General features: G+C 32.6%; 1 protein-coding gene across 3 annotated transcripts in view; it reads left to right on the top strand.

The window, feature by feature from the left end:
• The first annotated feature begins 2,174 nt into the window (after positions 1–2,174).
• The window catches only part of LOC117343780 (mucin-19-like), a 31,838-nt gene continuing 14,677 nt past the window's right edge, over positions 2,175–19,335 (top strand). Inside the window, exons 1-2 of one of the 3 annotated variants that reach the window (XM_033906277.1) lie at positions 2,175–2,300; positions 18,047–18,151. The gene's annotated coding sequence lies outside the window, so the exon portion shown is untranslated. Of the gene's footprint in view, positions 2,301–16,903; positions 16,983–18,046; positions 18,152–19,335 lie in introns of those variants that run through there. The other 2 variants (XM_033906276.1, XM_033906278.1) reach the window with 2 other exon arrangements.

Here is a 19,335-nt window from a genome sequence, read left to right as displayed (position 1 = left end):
GTATTATACGAGATTACAATAAATCTCGGCCACTAAATATCCACCAAGATTACGATAAATCTCGGCCACTGAATATCCACCAAGTTTGCGATAAATCTCGGCCACTAAATATTCACCAAGATTACGATAAATCTCGGCCACTAAATATCCACCAAGTTTACGATAAATCTCGGCCACTGAATATCCACCAAGGTTACGATAAATCTCGGCCACTAAATATCCACCAAAGTTATGATAAATCTCGGCCACTAAATATTCACCAAGGTTACGATAAATCTCGACCACTAAATATCCGCCAAGTTTACGATAAATCTCGGCCACCGAATATCCACCAAGATTATGATAAATCTCGGCGACTAAAATATCCACCAAGTTTACGATAAATCTCGGCCACTAAATATCCACCAAGGTTACGATAAATCTCGGCCACTAAATATCCACCAAAGTTACGATAAATCTCGGCCACTAAATATTCACCAAGATTACGATAAATCTCGGCCACTAAATATCCACCAAGTTACGATAAATCTCGGCAACTAAATATTCACCAAGATTACGATAAATCTCGGCCACTAAATATCCACCAAAGTTATGATAAATCTCGGCCACTAAATATTCACCAAGGTTACGATAAATCTCGACCACTAAATATCTACCAAGTTTACGATAAATCTCGGCCACTGAATATCCACCAAGATTATGATAAATCTCGGCGACTAAAATATCCACCACGTTTACGATAAATCTCGGCCACTAAATATCCACCAAGGTTACGATAAATCTCGGCCACTAAATATCCACCAAAGTTACGATAAATCTCGGCCACTAAATATTCACCAAGATTACGATAAATCTCGGCCACTAAATATCCACCAAAGTTACGATAAATCTCGGCAACTAAATATCCACCAAGGTTACGATAAATCTCGGCCACTAAATATCCACCAAAGTTACGATAAATCTCGGCCACTAAATATTCACCAAGATTACGATAAATCTCGGCCCCTAAATATCCACCAAAGTTACGATAAATCTCGGCAACTAAATATTCACCAAGATTACGATAAATCTCGGCCACTAAATATCCACCAAGGTTACAATAAATCTCGGCCACTAAATATCCACCAACAGAACTGTAATTGTCTTTTAAGTGTCAATAAAAACATTCATCACAACAATACAATGTCACAAATATGTTAGTTCGAGGTGAGAAGTCTGTGATAGGTTAAAGACCCAGTCAAGTGATTGTCATTATCTCAGCTTCGAGTAACTCCCACATACTGTCGGCTAAGTCTTAATAACAGGTATCATAAATGTCTGTAAGAGTTTTCTGTACTCTGGATATATAAACAGATATCCAATATATGTCTCAATTGATGTCCTCAGAGTATTCAATACTCGCTGACGATTGGGCAAGTACAGATACGTACATTAAACCTAACTCCTTTTATCAATTCTGAAATCTATTAATGACAAAACAAAGAAAGAAAATAGGTAAATAAAGAAATGAGAACCTTTGTCTCTGAAGTGAATCTGAAAAGACACAGCTGACGATGGAAGAAAATTATAAAACCAGATTTATTGGTAATCGATATGCGTTTCATTCACATTCTGAAGACATTTAAATATGATTTAATTGAATGAGTAAATCTTTATCAACGTTTCAAATGCTTAGTTGTTTAGTTTAACATACATTTATTGTAGTGCAGTTACAAAAGGATTTGTTACATAATCGCCGTCCCCTTCATACTTTCCAATATATTATGTAATATACAATGTAATGTCACTTTCAATAACGCCTATTCAGTAATGTAACATTATATATATACTGCTGCTAATATAACTAATGAAGCAGTCTGAATCCCACTACATCCTACTCCAGTAACCCTGGTCTAAGTCCATCGAGATGATATATAAGGATACCAAGTAAAGTGATATAAGGACAGATCTATTTACGGATCTAGTCGTTCCCACTGCTGATTGACCTCCACAGGTAAATGGTGACAGGTATCTCCTTTATTGGTACCGCCAACACTCACCTCCTCACGAACCCGCACGATTCCTCTTCTGAACTAGCAATATTTGGACCTTTTTATGATTATCCCTATCAAAGCGTGATCGGGCCAAACGTTTGACAGATGTGTATTGCGAACAGGCTGAATTATACCTCATACTTACGTGGACATTGTGGCATGTAGCTATGGATTTATTCGCACAGATTTTGGAATTTCCATATCGTTATGAAATTATCTCGATCTAAATCATACCTGATACAAAATTTTCAAAATATTGGTTAAAAGGTAAGTGTTCTAGGGACAGTGGTGTAGGAATCAGTTTAGAGGAATATACGAGGAATCAAGTGACATAAGATGATATGTTGTGTGTGTGTGTTTTTCTTTTTTTCTTTTATTTATTTTTTGAATTCAAAGCTTTATAATTACAATATTTTTTTACCTTCCACTTCAGTTTTATTCATTTTTTATTTATCTATTTATTATTTTTTTTAATTCACTGCTATATAACTACATGTATAATATTTTTTTACCTTCCACTTCAGTTATATTAATTTTTATTTATCTATTTTTTTTAATTCACTGCTTTATAACTATAATATTTTTTTACCTTCCACTTCAGTTTTATTCATATTTTATTTATTTGTTCGTTTTTTTCTTCTAATTCACTGCTTTATACTCTTTTTTTTTTTTGCTATTACACTTCCTTGATGTAAACACATCAATGAGTACATTACTAAATAAAGGGTAGGTAATACTCGGGATTAATATTTCATTAGCAGGTTTCCTGAAGATTGTCGCACCTTTAAGGATTTCCTTATGCCAGTTTGGTATTGAAACTGGGTGTTAAGTCTACAATCCTAGGTATGGTCCTATGTTCTTCTCTTATTGATACTGTATTAGAAACTGTTGTATCTCCTCGGATAATTGGTATACTTAATACAAATGTATGTGGTAGATACCTATATAAAGTAATTGTATTCTGTTCCCGTAAGTCTTCATCTGATTTTTTTTACATGCATTTTACTCTGAATACAGTTCTATTTTAGAAATATTATCGAAAAGCTATCTTGTTCAAATTTACCCAATTGCTTTTGAAACCGTACACATGAATTGAGTATGGACGGAAATATTAAAACGACAGATTTGTCTGATAAAACATTAATTTATCCTGAGCAACAGTGGAAATGAGCTATTCATGGCAATATAGTTTATACAACGGGCACTCTACTGTAGGTTATATCAGATAATAGACACTCTACTGTAGGTTATATAAGGTAATGGACACTCTACTGTAGGTTATATAAGATAATGGACACTCTACTGTAGGTTATATAAGATAATGGACACTCTACTGTAGGTTATATAAGATAATGGACACTTAACTGTAGGTTATATAAGATAATGGACACTCTACTGTAGGTTATATAATATAATGGACACTCTACTGTAGGTTATATCAGATAATGGACACTCTACTGTAGGTCATATAAGATAATGGACACACTACTGTAGGTTATATAAGATAGTGGACATTCTACTGTAGGTTATATAAGATAATGGACACTCTACTGTAGGTTATATCAGATAATGAACACTTTACTGTAGGTTATATAAGACAATGGACACTCTACTGTAGGTTATATAAGACAATGGACACTCTGCTGTAGGTTATATAAGATAATGAACACTCTACTGTAGGTTATATAAGATAATGGACACTCTACTGTAGGTTATATCAGATAATGGACACTTAACTGTAGGTTATATAAGATAATGGACACTCTACTGTAGGCTATATCAGATAATGGACACTTAACTGTAGGTTATATAAGATAATGGACACTCCACTGTAGGTTATATAAGATAATGGACACTCTACTGTAGGTTATATCAGATAATGGACATTCTACTGTAGGTTATATAAGATAATGGACACTCTACTGTAGGTTATATAAGATAATGGACACTCTACTGTAGGTTATATAAGATAATAGACACTCTACTGTAGGTTATATAAGATAATGGACACTTTACTGTAGGTTATATCAGATAATAGACACTCTACCGTAGGTTATATAAGGTAATGGACACTCTACTGTAGGCTATATAAGATAATGGACACTCCACTGTAGGTTATATAAGATAATGGACACTCTACTGTAGGTTATATAAGATAATGGACACTCTACTGTAGGTTATATAAGATAATGGACACTCTACTGTAGGTTATATAACATAATGGACACTCTACTGTAGGTTATATAAGATATTGGACACTCTACTGTAGGTTATATAAGATAATGGACACTCTACTGTAGGTTATATAAGATAATAGACACTCTTCTGTAGGTTATATAAGATAAAGGACACTCTACTGTAGGTTATATCAGACAATGGACACTCTACTGTAGGTTATATAAGATAATGGACACTCTACTGTAGGTTATATAAGATAATGGACACTCTACTGTAGGTTATATAAGATGCTGGACACTCTACTGTAGGTTATATAAGATAATGGACACTCTACTGTAGGTTATATAAGATAATGGACACTCTACTGTAGGTTATATAAGGTAATGGACACTCTACTGTAGGTTATATAAGATAATGGACACTCTACTGTAGGTTATATAAGATAATGGACACTCTACTGTAGGTTATATAAGATAATGGACACTCTACTGTAGGTTATATAAGATAATGGACACTCTACTGTAGGTTATATAATATAATGGACACTCTACTGTAGGTTATATCAGATAATGGACACTCTACTGTAGGTCATATAAGATAATGGACACACTACTGTAGGTTATATAAGATAGTGGACATTCTACTGTAGGTTATATAAGATAATGGACACTCTACTGTAGGTTATATCAGATAATGAACACTTTACTGTAGGTTATATAAGACAATGGACACTCTACTGTAGGTTATATAAGACAATGGACACTCTGCTGTAGGTTATATAAGATAATGAACACTCTACTGTAGGTTATATAAGATAATGGACACTCTACTGTAGGTTATATCAGATAATGGACACTTAACTGTAGGTTATATAAGATAATGGACACTCTACTGTAGGCTATATCAGATAATGGACACTTAACTGTAGGTTATATAAGATAATGGACACTCCACTGTAGGTTATATAAGATAATGGACACTCTACTGTAGGTTATATCAGATAATGGACATTCTACTGTAGGTTATATAAGATAATGGACACTCTACTGTAGGTTATATAAGATAATGGACACTCTACTGTAGGTTATATAAGATAATAGACACTCTACTGTAGGTTATATAAGATAATGGACACTTTACTGTAGGTTATATCAGATAATAGACACTCTACCGTAGGTTATATAAGGTAATGGACACTCTACTGTAGGCTATATAAGATAATGGACACTCCACTGTAGGTTATATAAGATAATGGACACTCTACTGTAGGTTATATAAGATAATGGACACTCTACTGTAGGTTATATAAGATAATGGACACTCTACTGTAGGTTATATAACATAATGGACACTCTACTGTAGGTTATATAAGATATTGGACACTCTACTGTAGGTTATATAAGATAATGGACACTCTACTGTAGGTTATATAAGATAATAGACACTCTTCTGTAGGTTATATAAGATAAAGGACACTCTACTGTAGGTTATATCAGACAATGGACACTCTACTGTAGGTTATATAAGATAATGGACACTCTACTGTAGGTTATATAAGATAATGGACACTCTACTGTAGGTTATATAAGATGCTGGACACTCTACTGTAGGTTATATAAGATAATGGACACTCTACTGTAGGTTATATAAGATAATGGACACTCTACTGTATGTTATATAAGATAATGGACACTCTACTGTAGGTTATATAAGATAATGGACACTCTACTGTAGGTTATATAAGATAATGGACACTCTACTGTAGGTTATATAAGATAATGGACACACTACTGTAGGTTATATAAGATAATTGACACTCTACTGTAGGTTATATCAGATAATGGACACTCTACTGTAGGTTATATAAGATAATGGACACTTAACTGTAGGTTATATAAGATAATGGACACTCTACTGTAGGTTATATCAGATAATGGACACTTAACTGTAGGTTATATAAGATACTGGACACTCTACTGTAGGTTATATCAGATAATGGACACTTTACTGTAGATTATATAAGATAATGGAAACTCTACTGTAGGTTATATCAGATAATGGACACTTTACTGTAGGTTATATAAGATAAAGGACACTCTACTGTAGGTTATATAAGATAATGGACACTTTACTGTAGGTTATATAAGATAATGGACACTCTACTGTAGGTTATATAAGATAATGGACACTTTACTGTAGGTTATATAAGATAATGGACACTTTACTGTAGGTTATATAATATAATGGACACTCTACTGTAGGTTATATAAGATAATGGACACACTACTGTAGGTTATATAAGATAGTGGACACTTTATTGTAGGTTAGATAAGATAATGGACACTTTACTGTAGGTTATATCAGATAATGGACACTTTATTGTAGGTTATATCAGATAATGGACACTCTTCTGTATGTTATATAAGATAATGGACACTCTACTGTAGGTTATATAAGATAATGGACACTTTACTGTAGGTTATATAAGATAGTGGACATTCTACTGTAGGTAATATCAGATAATGAACACTTTACTGTAGGTTATATAAGACAATGGACACTCTACTGTAGGTTATATAAGACAATGGACACTCTGCTGTAGGTTATATAAGATAATGGACACTCTACTGTAGGTTATATAAGATAATGGACACTCTACTGTAGGTTATATCAGATAATGGACACTTAACTGTAGGTTATATAAGATAATGGACACTTTACTGTAGGTTATATAATATAATGGACACTCTACTGTAGGTTATATAAGATAATGGACACTTAACTGTAGGTTATATAAGATAATGGACACTTTATTGTAGGTTATATCAGATAATGGACACTCTTCTGTATGTTATATAAGATAATGGACACTCTACTGTAGGTTATATAATATAATGGACACTCTACTGTAGGTTATATCAGATAATGAACACTTTACTGTAGGTTATATAAGACAATGGACACTCTACTGTAGGTTATATAAGACAATGGACACTCTGCTGTAGGTTATATAAGATAATGGACACTCTACTGTAGGTTATATAAGATAATGGACACTCTACTGTAGGTTATATCAGATAATGGACACTTAACTGTAGGTTATATAAGATAATGGACACTCTACTGTAGGTTATATAATATAATGGACACTCTACTGTAGGTTATATCAGATAATGGACACTCTACTGTAGGTCATATAAGATAATGGACACACTACTGTAGGTTATATAAGATAGTGGACATTCTACTGTAGGTTATATAAGATAATGGACACTCTACTGTAGGTTATATAAGATAATGGACACTTTACTGTAGGTTATATAATATAATGGACACTCTACTGTAGGTTATATAAGATAATGGACACTTAACTGTAGGTTATATAAGATAATGGACACTTTATTGTAGGTTATATCAGATAATGGACACTCTTCTGTATGTTATATAAGATAATGGACACTCTACTGTAGGTTATATAATATAATGGACACTCTACTGTAGGTTATATCAGATAATGAACACTTTACTGTAGGTTATATAAGACAATGGACACTCTACTGTAGGTTATATAAGACAATGGACACTCTGCTGTAGGTTATATAAGATAATGGACACTCTACTGTAGGTTATATAATATAATGGACACTCTACTGTAGGTTATATCAGATAATGGACACTCTACTGTAGGTCATATAAGATAATGGACACACTACTGTAGGTTATATAAGATAGTGGACATTCTACTGTAGGTTATATAAGATAATGGACACTCTACTGTAGGTTATATCAGATAATGAACACTTTACTGTAGGTTATATAAGACAATGGACACTCTACTGTAGGTTATATAAGACAATGGACACTCTGCTGTAGGTTATATAAGATAATGAACACTCTACTGTAGGTTATATAAGATAATGGACACTCTACTGTAGGTTATATCAGATAATGGACACTTAACTGTAGGTTATATAAGATAATGGACACTCTACTGTAGGCTATATCAGATAATGGACACTTAACTGTAGGTTATATAAGATAATGGACACTCTACTGTAGGTTATATCAGATAATGGACACTTAACTGTAGGTTATATAAGATAATGAACACTCTACTGTAGGTTATATAAGATAATTGACATTCTACTGTAGGTTATATCAGATAATGGACACTCTAATGTAGGTTATATCAGATAATGGACACTCTACTGTAGGTTATATAAGATAATGGACACTTAACTGTAGGTTATATAAGATAATGGACACTCTACTGTAGGTTATATAATATAATGGACACTCTACTGTAGGTTATATCAGATAATGGACACTCTACTGTAGGTCATATAAGATAATGGACACACTACTGTAGGTTATATAAGATAGTGGACATTCTACTGTAGGTTATATAAGATAATGGACACTCTACTGTAGGTTATATCAGATAATGAACACTTTACTGTAGGTTATATAAGACAATGGACACTCTACTGTAGGTTATATAAGACAATGGACACTCTGCTGTAGGTTATATAAGATAATGAACACTCTACTGTAGGTTATATAAGATAATGGACACTCTACTGTAGGTTATATCAGATAATGGACACTTAACTGTAGGTTATATAAGATAATGGACACTCTACTGTAGGCTATATCAGATAATGGACACTTAACTGTAGGTTATATAAGATAATGGACACTCTACTGTAGGTTATATCAGATAATGGACACTTAACTGTAGGTTATATAAGATAATGAACACTCTACTGTAGGTTATATAAGATAATTGACATTCTACTGTAGGTTATATAAGATAATGGACACTCTACTGTAGGTTATATCAGATAATGGACACTTAACTGTAGGTTATATAAGATAATGGACACTCTACTGTAGGTTATATCAGATAATGGACACTTTACTGTAGATTATATAAGATAATGGACACTCTACTGTAGGTTATATCAGATAATGGACACTTTACTGTAGGTTATATAAGATAAAGGACACTCTACTGTAGGTTATATAAGATAATGGACACTTTACTGTAGGTTATATAAGATAATGGACACTCTACTGTAGGTTATATAAGATAATGGACACTTTACTGTAGGTTATATAAGATAATGGACACTTTACTGTAGGTTATATAATATAATGGACACTCTACTGTAGGTTATATAAGATAGTGGACACTTTATTGTAGGTTATATAAGATAATGGACACTTTACTGTAGGTTATATAAGATAATGGACACTTTATTGTAGGTTATATCAGATAATGGACACTCTTCTGTATGTTATATAAGATAATGGACACTCTACTGTAGGTTATATAAGATAATGGACACTTTACTGTAGGTTATATAAGATAGTGGACATTCTACTGTAGGTTATATCAGATAATGAACACTTTACTGTAGGTTATATAAGACAATGGACACTCTACTGTAGGTTATATAAGACAATGGACACTCTGCTGTAGGTTATATAAGATAATGGACACTCTGCTGTAGGTTATATAAGATAATGGACACTCTACTGTAGGTTATATCAGATAATGGACACTTAACTGTAGGTTATATAAGATAATGGACACTTTACTGTAGGTTATATAATATAATGGACACTCTACTGTAGGTTATATCAGATAATGGACACTTAACTGTAGGTTATATAAGATAATGGACACTTTATTGTAGGTTATATCAGATAATGGACACTCTTCTGTATGTTATATAAGATAATGGACACTCTACTGTAGGTTATATAATATAATGGACACTCTACTGTAGGTTATATAAGATAGTGGACATTCTACTGTAGGTTATATCAGATAATGAACACTTTACTGTAGGTTATATAAGACAATGGACACTCTACTGTAGGTTATATAAGACAATGGACACTCTGCTGTAGGTTATATAAGATAATGGACACTCTACTGTAGGTTATATAAGATAATGGACACTCTACTGTAGGTTATGTCAGATAATGGACACTTAACTGTAGGTTATATAAGATAATGGACACTCTACTGTAGGTTATATAATATAATGGACACTCTACTGTAGGTTATATCAGATAATAGACACTCTACTGTAGGTCATAAAAGATAATGGACACACTACTGTAGGTTATATAAGATAGTGGACATTCTACTGTAGGTTATATAAGATAATGGACACTCTACTGTAGGTTATATCAGATAATGAACACTTTACTGTAGGTTATATAAGACAATGGACACTCTACTGTAGGTTATATAAGACAATGGACACTCTGCTGTAGGTTATATAAGATAATGAACACTCTACTGTAGGTTATATAAGATAATGGACACTCTACTGTAGGTTATATAAGATAATGGACACTCTACTGTAGGTTATATAAGATAACGGACACTCTACTGTAGGTTATATAAGATAATGGACACTCTACTGTAGGTTATATAAGATAATGGACACTCTACTGTAGGTTATATAAGATAATGGACACTCTACTGTAGGTTAGATAAGATAATTGACACTCTACTGTAGGTTATATCAGATAATGGACACTCTACTGTAGGTTATATAAGATAACGGACACTCTACTGTAGGTTATATAAGATAATGTACACTTTACTGTAGGTTATATCAGATAATAGACACTCTACCGTAGGTTATATAAGGTAATGGACACTCTACTGTAGGCTATATAAGATAATGGACACTCCACTGTAGGTTATATAAGATAATGGACACTCTACTATAGGTTATATAAGATAATGGACACTCTACTGTAGGTTATATAAGATAAAGGACACTCTACTGTAGGTTATATAACATAATGGACACTCTACTGTAGGTTATATAAGATATTGGACACTCTACTGTAGGTTATATAAGATAATGGACACTCTACTGTAGGTTATATAAGATAATAGACACTCTACTGTAGGTTATATAAGATAAAGGACACTCTATTGTAGGTTATATCAGACAATGGACACTCTACTGTAGGTTATATAAGATAATGGACACTCTACTGTAGGTTATATAAGATAATGGACACTCTACTGTAGGTTATATAAGATGCTGGACACTCTACTGTAGGTTATATAAGATAATGGACACTCTACTGTATGTTATATAAGATAATGGACACTCTACTGTAGGTTATATAAGATAATGGACACTCTACTGTAGGTTATATAAGATAATGGACACTCTACTGTAGGTTATATAAGATAATGGACACACTACTGTAGGTTATATAAGATAATTGACACTCTACTGTAGGTTATATCAGATAATGGACACTCTACTGTAGGTTATATAAGATAATGGACACTTAACTGTAGGTTATATAAGATAATGGACACTCTACTGTAGGTTATATCAGATAATGGACACTTAACTGTAGGTTATATAAGATAATGGACACTCTACTGTAGGTTATATCAGATAATGGACACTTTACTGTAGATTATATAAGATAATGGACACTCTACTGTAGGTTATATCAGATAATGGACACTTTACTGTAGGTTATATAAGATAAAGGACACTCTACTGTAGGTTATATAAGATAATGGACACTTTACTGTAGGTTATATAAGATAATGGACACTCTACTGTAGGTTATATAAGATAATGGACACTTTACTGTAGGTTATATAAGATAATGGACACTTTACTGTAGGTTATATAATATAATGGACACTCTACTGTAGGTTATATAAGATAATGGACACTTTACTGTAGGTTATATAAGATAATGGACACTTTATTGTAGGTTATATCAGATAATGGACACTCTTCTGTATGTTATATAAGATAATGGACACTCTACTGTAGGTTATATAAGATAATGGACACTTTACTGTAGGTTATATAAGATAGTGGACATTCTACTGTAGGTTATATCAGATAATGAACACTTTACTGTAGGTTATATAAGACAATGGACACTCTACTGTAGGTTATATAAGACAATGGACACTCTGCTGTAGGTTATATAAGATAATGGACACTCTACTGTAGGTTATATAAGATAATGGACACTCTACTGTAGGTTATATCAGATAATGGACACTTAACTGTAGGTTATATAAGATAATGGACACTTTACTGTAGGTTATATAATATAATGGACACTCTACTGTAGGTTATATCAGATAATGGACACTTAACTGTAGGTTATATAAGATAATGGACACTTTATTGTAGGTTATATCAGATAATGGACACTCTTCTGTATGTTATATAAGATAATGGACACTCTACTGTAGGTTATATAATATAATGGACACTCTACTGTAGGTTATATAAGATAGTGGACATTCTACTGTAGGTTATATCAGATAATGAACACTTTACTGTAGGTTATATAAGACAATGGACACTCTACTGTAGGTTATATAAGACAATGGACACTCTGCTGTAGGTTATATAAGATAATGGACACTCTACTGTAGGTTATATAAGATAATGGACACTCTACTGTAGGTTATATCAGATAATGGACACTTAACTGTAGGTTATATAAGATAATGGACACTCTACTGTAGGTTATATAATATAATGGACACTCTACTGTAGGTTATATCAGATAATAGACACTCTACTGTAGGTCATAAAAGATAATGGACACACTACTGTAGGTTATATAAGATAGTGGACATTCTACTGTAGGTTATATCAGATAATGGACACTCTACTGTAGGTTATATCAGATAATGAACACTTTACTGTAGGTTATATAAGACAATGGACACTCTACTGTAGGTTATATAAGACAATGGACACTCTGCTGTAGGTTATATAAGATAATGAACACTCTACTGTAGGTTATATAAGATAATGGACACTCTACTGTAGGTTATATCAGATAATGGACACTTAACTGTAGGTTATATAAGATAATGGACACTCTACTGTAGGTTATATCAGATAATGGACACTTAACTGTAGGTTATATAAGATAATGGACACTCTACTGTAGGTTATATCAGATAATGGACACTTAACTGTAGGTTATATAAGATAATGAACACTCTACTGTAGGTTATATAAGATAATGGACACTTAACTGTAGGTTATATAAGATAATGGAAACTCTACTGTAGGTTATATAAGATAATGGACATTCTACTGTAGGTTATATAAGATAATGGACACTCTACTGTAGGTTATATAAGATAATGGACACTCTACTGTAGGTTATATAAGATAACGGACACTCTACTGTAGGTTATATAAGATAATGGACACTCTACTGTAGGTTATATAAGATAATGGACACTCTACTGTAGGTTATATAAGATAATGGACACTCTACTGTAGGTTAGATAAGATAATTGACACTCTACTGTAGGTTATATCAGATAATGGACACTCTACTGTAGGTTATATAAGATAATGGACACACTACTGTAGGTTATATAAGATAGTGGACACTTTATTGTAGGTTATATAGGATAATGGACACTTTACTGTAGGTTATATAAGATAATGGACACTTTATTGTAGGTTATATCAGATAATGGACACTCTTCTGTACGTTATATAAGATAATGGACACTCTACTGTAGGTTATATAATATAATGGACACTCTACTGTAGGTTATATAAGATAGTGGACATTCTACTGTAGGTTATATCAGATAATGGACACTCTACTGTAGGTTATATCAGATAATGGACACTCTACTGTAGGTTATATCAGATAATGGACACTCTACTGTAGGTTATATAAGATAATGGACACTCTACTGTAGGTTATATAAGATAATGGACACTCTACTGTAGGTTATATAAGATAATGGACACTTTACTGTAGGTTATATCAGATAATGGACACTCTACTCTAGGTTATATTAGATAATGGATACTCTACTGTAGGTTATATAAGATAATGGACACTCTACTGTAGGTTATATAAGATAATGGACACTCTACTGTAGGTTATATCAGATAATGGACACTTTACTGTAGGTTATATAAGATAATGGACACTCTACTGTAGGTTATATAAGATAATGGACACTCTACTGTATGTTATATAAGATAATGGACACTCTACTGTAGGTTATATAATATAATGGACACTCTACTATAGGTTATATAAGATAATGGACACTCTACTGTAGGTTATATCAGATAATGGACACTCTACTATAGGTTATATAAGATAATGGACACTCTACTATAGGTTATATCAGATAATGGACACTCTACTGTAGGTTATATAAGATAATGGACACTCTACTGTAGGTTATATAACATAATGGACACTCTACTGTAGGTTATATCAGACAATGGACACTCTACTGTAGGTTATATAAGATAATGGACACTCTACTTTAGGTTTATAAGATAATGGACACTCTACTGTAGGTTATATAAGATAATGGACACTCTACTGTAAGTTATATAAGATAATGGACACTCTACTGTAGGCTATATAAGATAATGGACACTCTACTGTAGGTTATATAAGATACTGGACACTACTATAGGTTATATAAGATAATGGACATTCTACTGTAGGTTATATAAGATAATGGACATTCTACTGTAGGTTATATAAGATACTGGACACTCTACTATAGGTTATATAAGATAATGGACATTCTACTGTAGGTTATATCAGATAATGGACACTCTACTGTAGGTTATATAAGATAATGGACAGTCTACTGTAGGTTATATAAGATAATGGACACTCTACTCTAGGTTATATAAAATAATGGACACTCTACTGTAGGTTATATTAGATAATGGACACTCTACTTTAGAATATTGAAAATAATCGAAACTCTACTGTGGATTATTTTGGTTAATTAAAACTCTACTTTAGGTTATTTAGGGTAGTCAACACTTTGCTGTAGTTTATTTTTATATTATTCACACTCCACTGTAGGTTATTTGATATATTTTACACTCCACTGTAGATAGACATTGACTCCCTGTTATAGAATATCTAAGTTACTCGACATAATTGTAAAAGACAATAGACACTTTATCGTACTAGACAAACCTCTATAGTAGACACACGTCTATAGTAGACACACGTCTATAGTAGACAAACCTCTATAGTAGACACACGTCTATAGTAGACACACATGTCTATAGTAGACACACGTCTATAGTAGACACACGTCTATAGTAGACACACGTCTATAGTAGACACACGTCTATAGTAGACAAACGTCTATAGTAGACACACGTCTATAGTAGACAAACGTCTATAGTAGACACACGTCTATAGTAGACACACGTCTATAGTAGACAAACGTCTATAGTAGACAAACGTCTATAGTAGACACACGTCTATAGTAGACACACGTCTATAGTAGACACACGTCTATAGTAGACAAATCTATAGTAGACGAACCTCTATAGTAGACACACGTCTATAGTAGACAAACGTCTATAGTAGACAAACGTCTATAGTAGACAAACCTCTATAGTAGACAAACCTCTATAGTAGACAAACGTCTATAGTTGACAAACCTCTATAGTAGACACACGTCTATAGTAGACACACGTCTATAGTAGACAAACGTCTATAGTAGACACACGTCTATAGTAGACACACGTACACAAAGTTCTATAGTAGACACACGTACACACGTCTATAGTAGACACACGTCTATAGTAGACACACGTCTATAGTAGACAAACGTCTATAGTAGACACACGTCTATAGTAGACACACGTACACACGTCTATAGTAGACACACGTCTATAGTAGACACACGTCTATAGTAGACACACGTCTATAGTAGACAACACGTCTATAGTAGACACACGTCTATAGTAGACACACGTCTATAGTAGACAAACCGTCTATAGTAGACACACGTCTATAGTAGACACACGTCTATAGTAGACACACGTCTATAGTAGACAAACGTCTATAGTAGACACACGTACACACGTCTATAGTAGACACACGTCTATAGTAGACACACATCTATAGTAGACACACGTCTATAGTAGACACACGTCTATAGTAGACACACGTCTATAGTAGACACACGTCTATAGTAGACACACGTCTATAGTAGACACACGTCTATAGTAGACACACGTCTATAGTAGACACACGTCTATAGTAGACAAACGTCTATAGTAGACACACGTCTATAGTAGACACACGTCTATAGTAGCACACACGTCTATAGTAGACACACGTCTATAGTAGACAAAGCGAAGTAGACAAAGTCTATCAGGGAGACAACGTTCTGTAGAAACTCTTTGGTAGACAATACAAAGTCTATTACACAGCGTCTATGTGACCAACTCTAAGGAGGGACAACCACGAAACGGGAAGTAAAACAACAAAGTTATAGTAGAACCACTTGTAGATAGAACGTCTGAGACCAGGTTCTTCAAGAAATTTTGCGATTGTAAGGAATTCCGTAATTAAAATGAATAGGAGGTAAACCTTTACACGACTATAGGTCAGGGCCCTAAAACTATGACCAACCCTAATGATACAAGTAGTTAAAAGATCTCATGTAACGAAATCTATAAATGGACATTTATGAAAGTAATAGAAACAGTATTTGTGAACACCTTTTAAGTATACTTTAAAACGGGGAACACGTTGCTCTAGATGAACCAATGTTTGGTATACAAAACGGCCCGAACACAAAGACAATGTAAAATATGACACCGCCTATAGGGAAAAAGGTCTAGTAACACCTAAAGATGACCAACACATAGGAAATACAAGTAGTGTACAAAGATCTCCTGTTTACTGAATATCTGAGGTAAGGTATGGATTTTTATACGAATTTTTAATTTTGATAATTTTCTAATTTTGGTTGTATAATATACCGAATATTCTTTATTTAAATTCGTTGATAATTTGACTTGATTAATTCTATATTGATTTGGTTTACTATACACTGAGTAATACGGTAAGCTCGAAACAACAAAATCTGCTAATTTCAAAAATATGTCGCAGAACATATTTATTGTATAAGAGAATCTTCTAGGAAATTTACCTTACTTTCTTAAGTATTTTCACATATTTGGACTCTGTATGTTTTTGTAATTATACTATTTTATGACAATAATAGAAAATAGTGCATGCGTTATTACATGTTCTTTTGACACTGTATATGATAATATTTTAACATTTTGGGATAGTTTTATTGTAACATGAGTTCTCTATGTAACACAAAGAGCACGTCTTAATTGATAACATTATACGGTATGGACATTGTATTCTTTATTGTATCATACAGAAGCAGTATATATAATACTTGTAACATTATATGAAAATGGGAGGAAATGTACATTTGTAATACAATGTATTTTGTGATACAATTATATATACACAGGGCTCAACTTTATTAGAAACACGGGTAGCATTATATGACTTTACTAGATATATTAAATACAATGTATTTTGTGATACAGCTATATCCACAGGGCTGAAATCTATAAGAAATACTGGTAACATAATATAACTTTCATAAATTAATGTAATACAATGCATTTTGTGATATAGTTATATACACAGGGCTACATTTATTAGAAATACTCGTAACATCATATGAACTTTGATAACTATATGTAATACAATGTATTTTGTAATATACATGTGTAGTTATATACACTGTATACAGGGTTGAAATTTATAAGAAATACTCGTAATAGTATATGATCTTTAATAAATTAATGTAATACATTGTTTTTATGATACAGTTACTTCAGAAGGCTGTAATGTATTATGAACACTCGTCACATGATATGGACATCACGTTATAACTTCGTACAATGTATAACAGGTACTTACACTGTCGTATCCTTACGTAACCCGTTTGGTTGTAGGTAGACTGCACGCTTGACTTACCTGGTGTACGAACGGAATGCTTACTGACCATGTAATATCATACCAGACACGATTACCAGTGGAATGACGTTTTTCTGGTGAAGGTAAGCCACTTTATTGTTCCTGTGATTATATTCACGATAACAAAACTTGTAATTCTATATTGATTTGTAAGATAATTACTTCTTTTTCGGATGTCTGAATAATATGTTTTTGTTAGGTTACTTTATCATATTTGTAGAAAAAAAAACCAAGCCGAATATCTGTTATGTACTTATTAACAACATAAATGCATTTTAATCATCAGTGTTTGTTCGTAAAAATGTTTAAACGGCATAGTGCATTGTAAATATTTTCTAATGAAATATTATAGTTATTATTTTAATGTCCGGGAAAAGGTGTTTAAGTAACACGGATATAAATCTGTCGCACCTGTAAGAATTATGGTACAGGTGTTAAGTTGTCTACGGCAATAACGATATTGTTATTTATATAACATTGCTGTTTCTAAGCATATAATAATAAAACTTCTGTTATAAAATACCTTACTTAATTTCTAACAGGATATTTAATATTTAGGCATTTAATATAGAACAAAAGCAATGCTTACACTTACTTGTTACCTTGTGATGTTATGTTATATGGTTTTGACGTAACAAATGTCTTTTTCAAATATGTAGTCTCGTTTTCAGCATTATATTCACATACTGTGTAATCGTATTTTTTGTGATGGATTTTTTGTTCGGTGATTTCCTTGATAATCTCGATCCACGAATAAGTTAAAGTGTTTAACATTTGAGACGAACAGTTTAGTGGCCTTCGTAGAATCTTCCAGTGAAGTCAAGTGTCCTCAAAATGTTTTAGATAAAAAAAAAAAAAAAAAATAACAATAAGACCCTCGAACAGATATGTCTTAACAATATCATGCTAAGCTGAGTTTTTTTTTTCCAATATTTCTCTGGAATGTCAGCCTAGTCCTAACTCTTAAACTACTAACAAGTAATCCTATAATTCCTTTTCGCGTTCTTTTAAACTCACATTTTATTTTCAAAAATATGTGAGGAGCATAGTTTTGAGTGTGTATATTGATTTTACATAATGCACTTTCAAAGTTTAAAACACGATAAATATCATCATAATGATATGTTTTCATATGTTGCAATACAAGCATTAAAAAAAGAAATACGTGAGATAAAAATAGAAGCTCCTATACATTTGCTGACAGTCATCATGTGCGCATGTCAAATGACCTCATCGAAGGAATTCACGTGACTATCAAGACAATGTC

Source organism: Pecten maximus, chromosome 15, assembly GCF_902652985.1.
Source record: "Pecten maximus chromosome 15, xPecMax1.1, whole genome shotgun sequence".
Taxonomy (NCBI): Eukaryota; Metazoa; Mollusca; class Bivalvia; order Pectinida; family Pectinidae; genus Pecten; species Pecten maximus.
The sequence above is the reverse complement of the archived record's forward strand: the minus strand, read 5'-3'. Positions and strand labels throughout refer to the sequence as shown.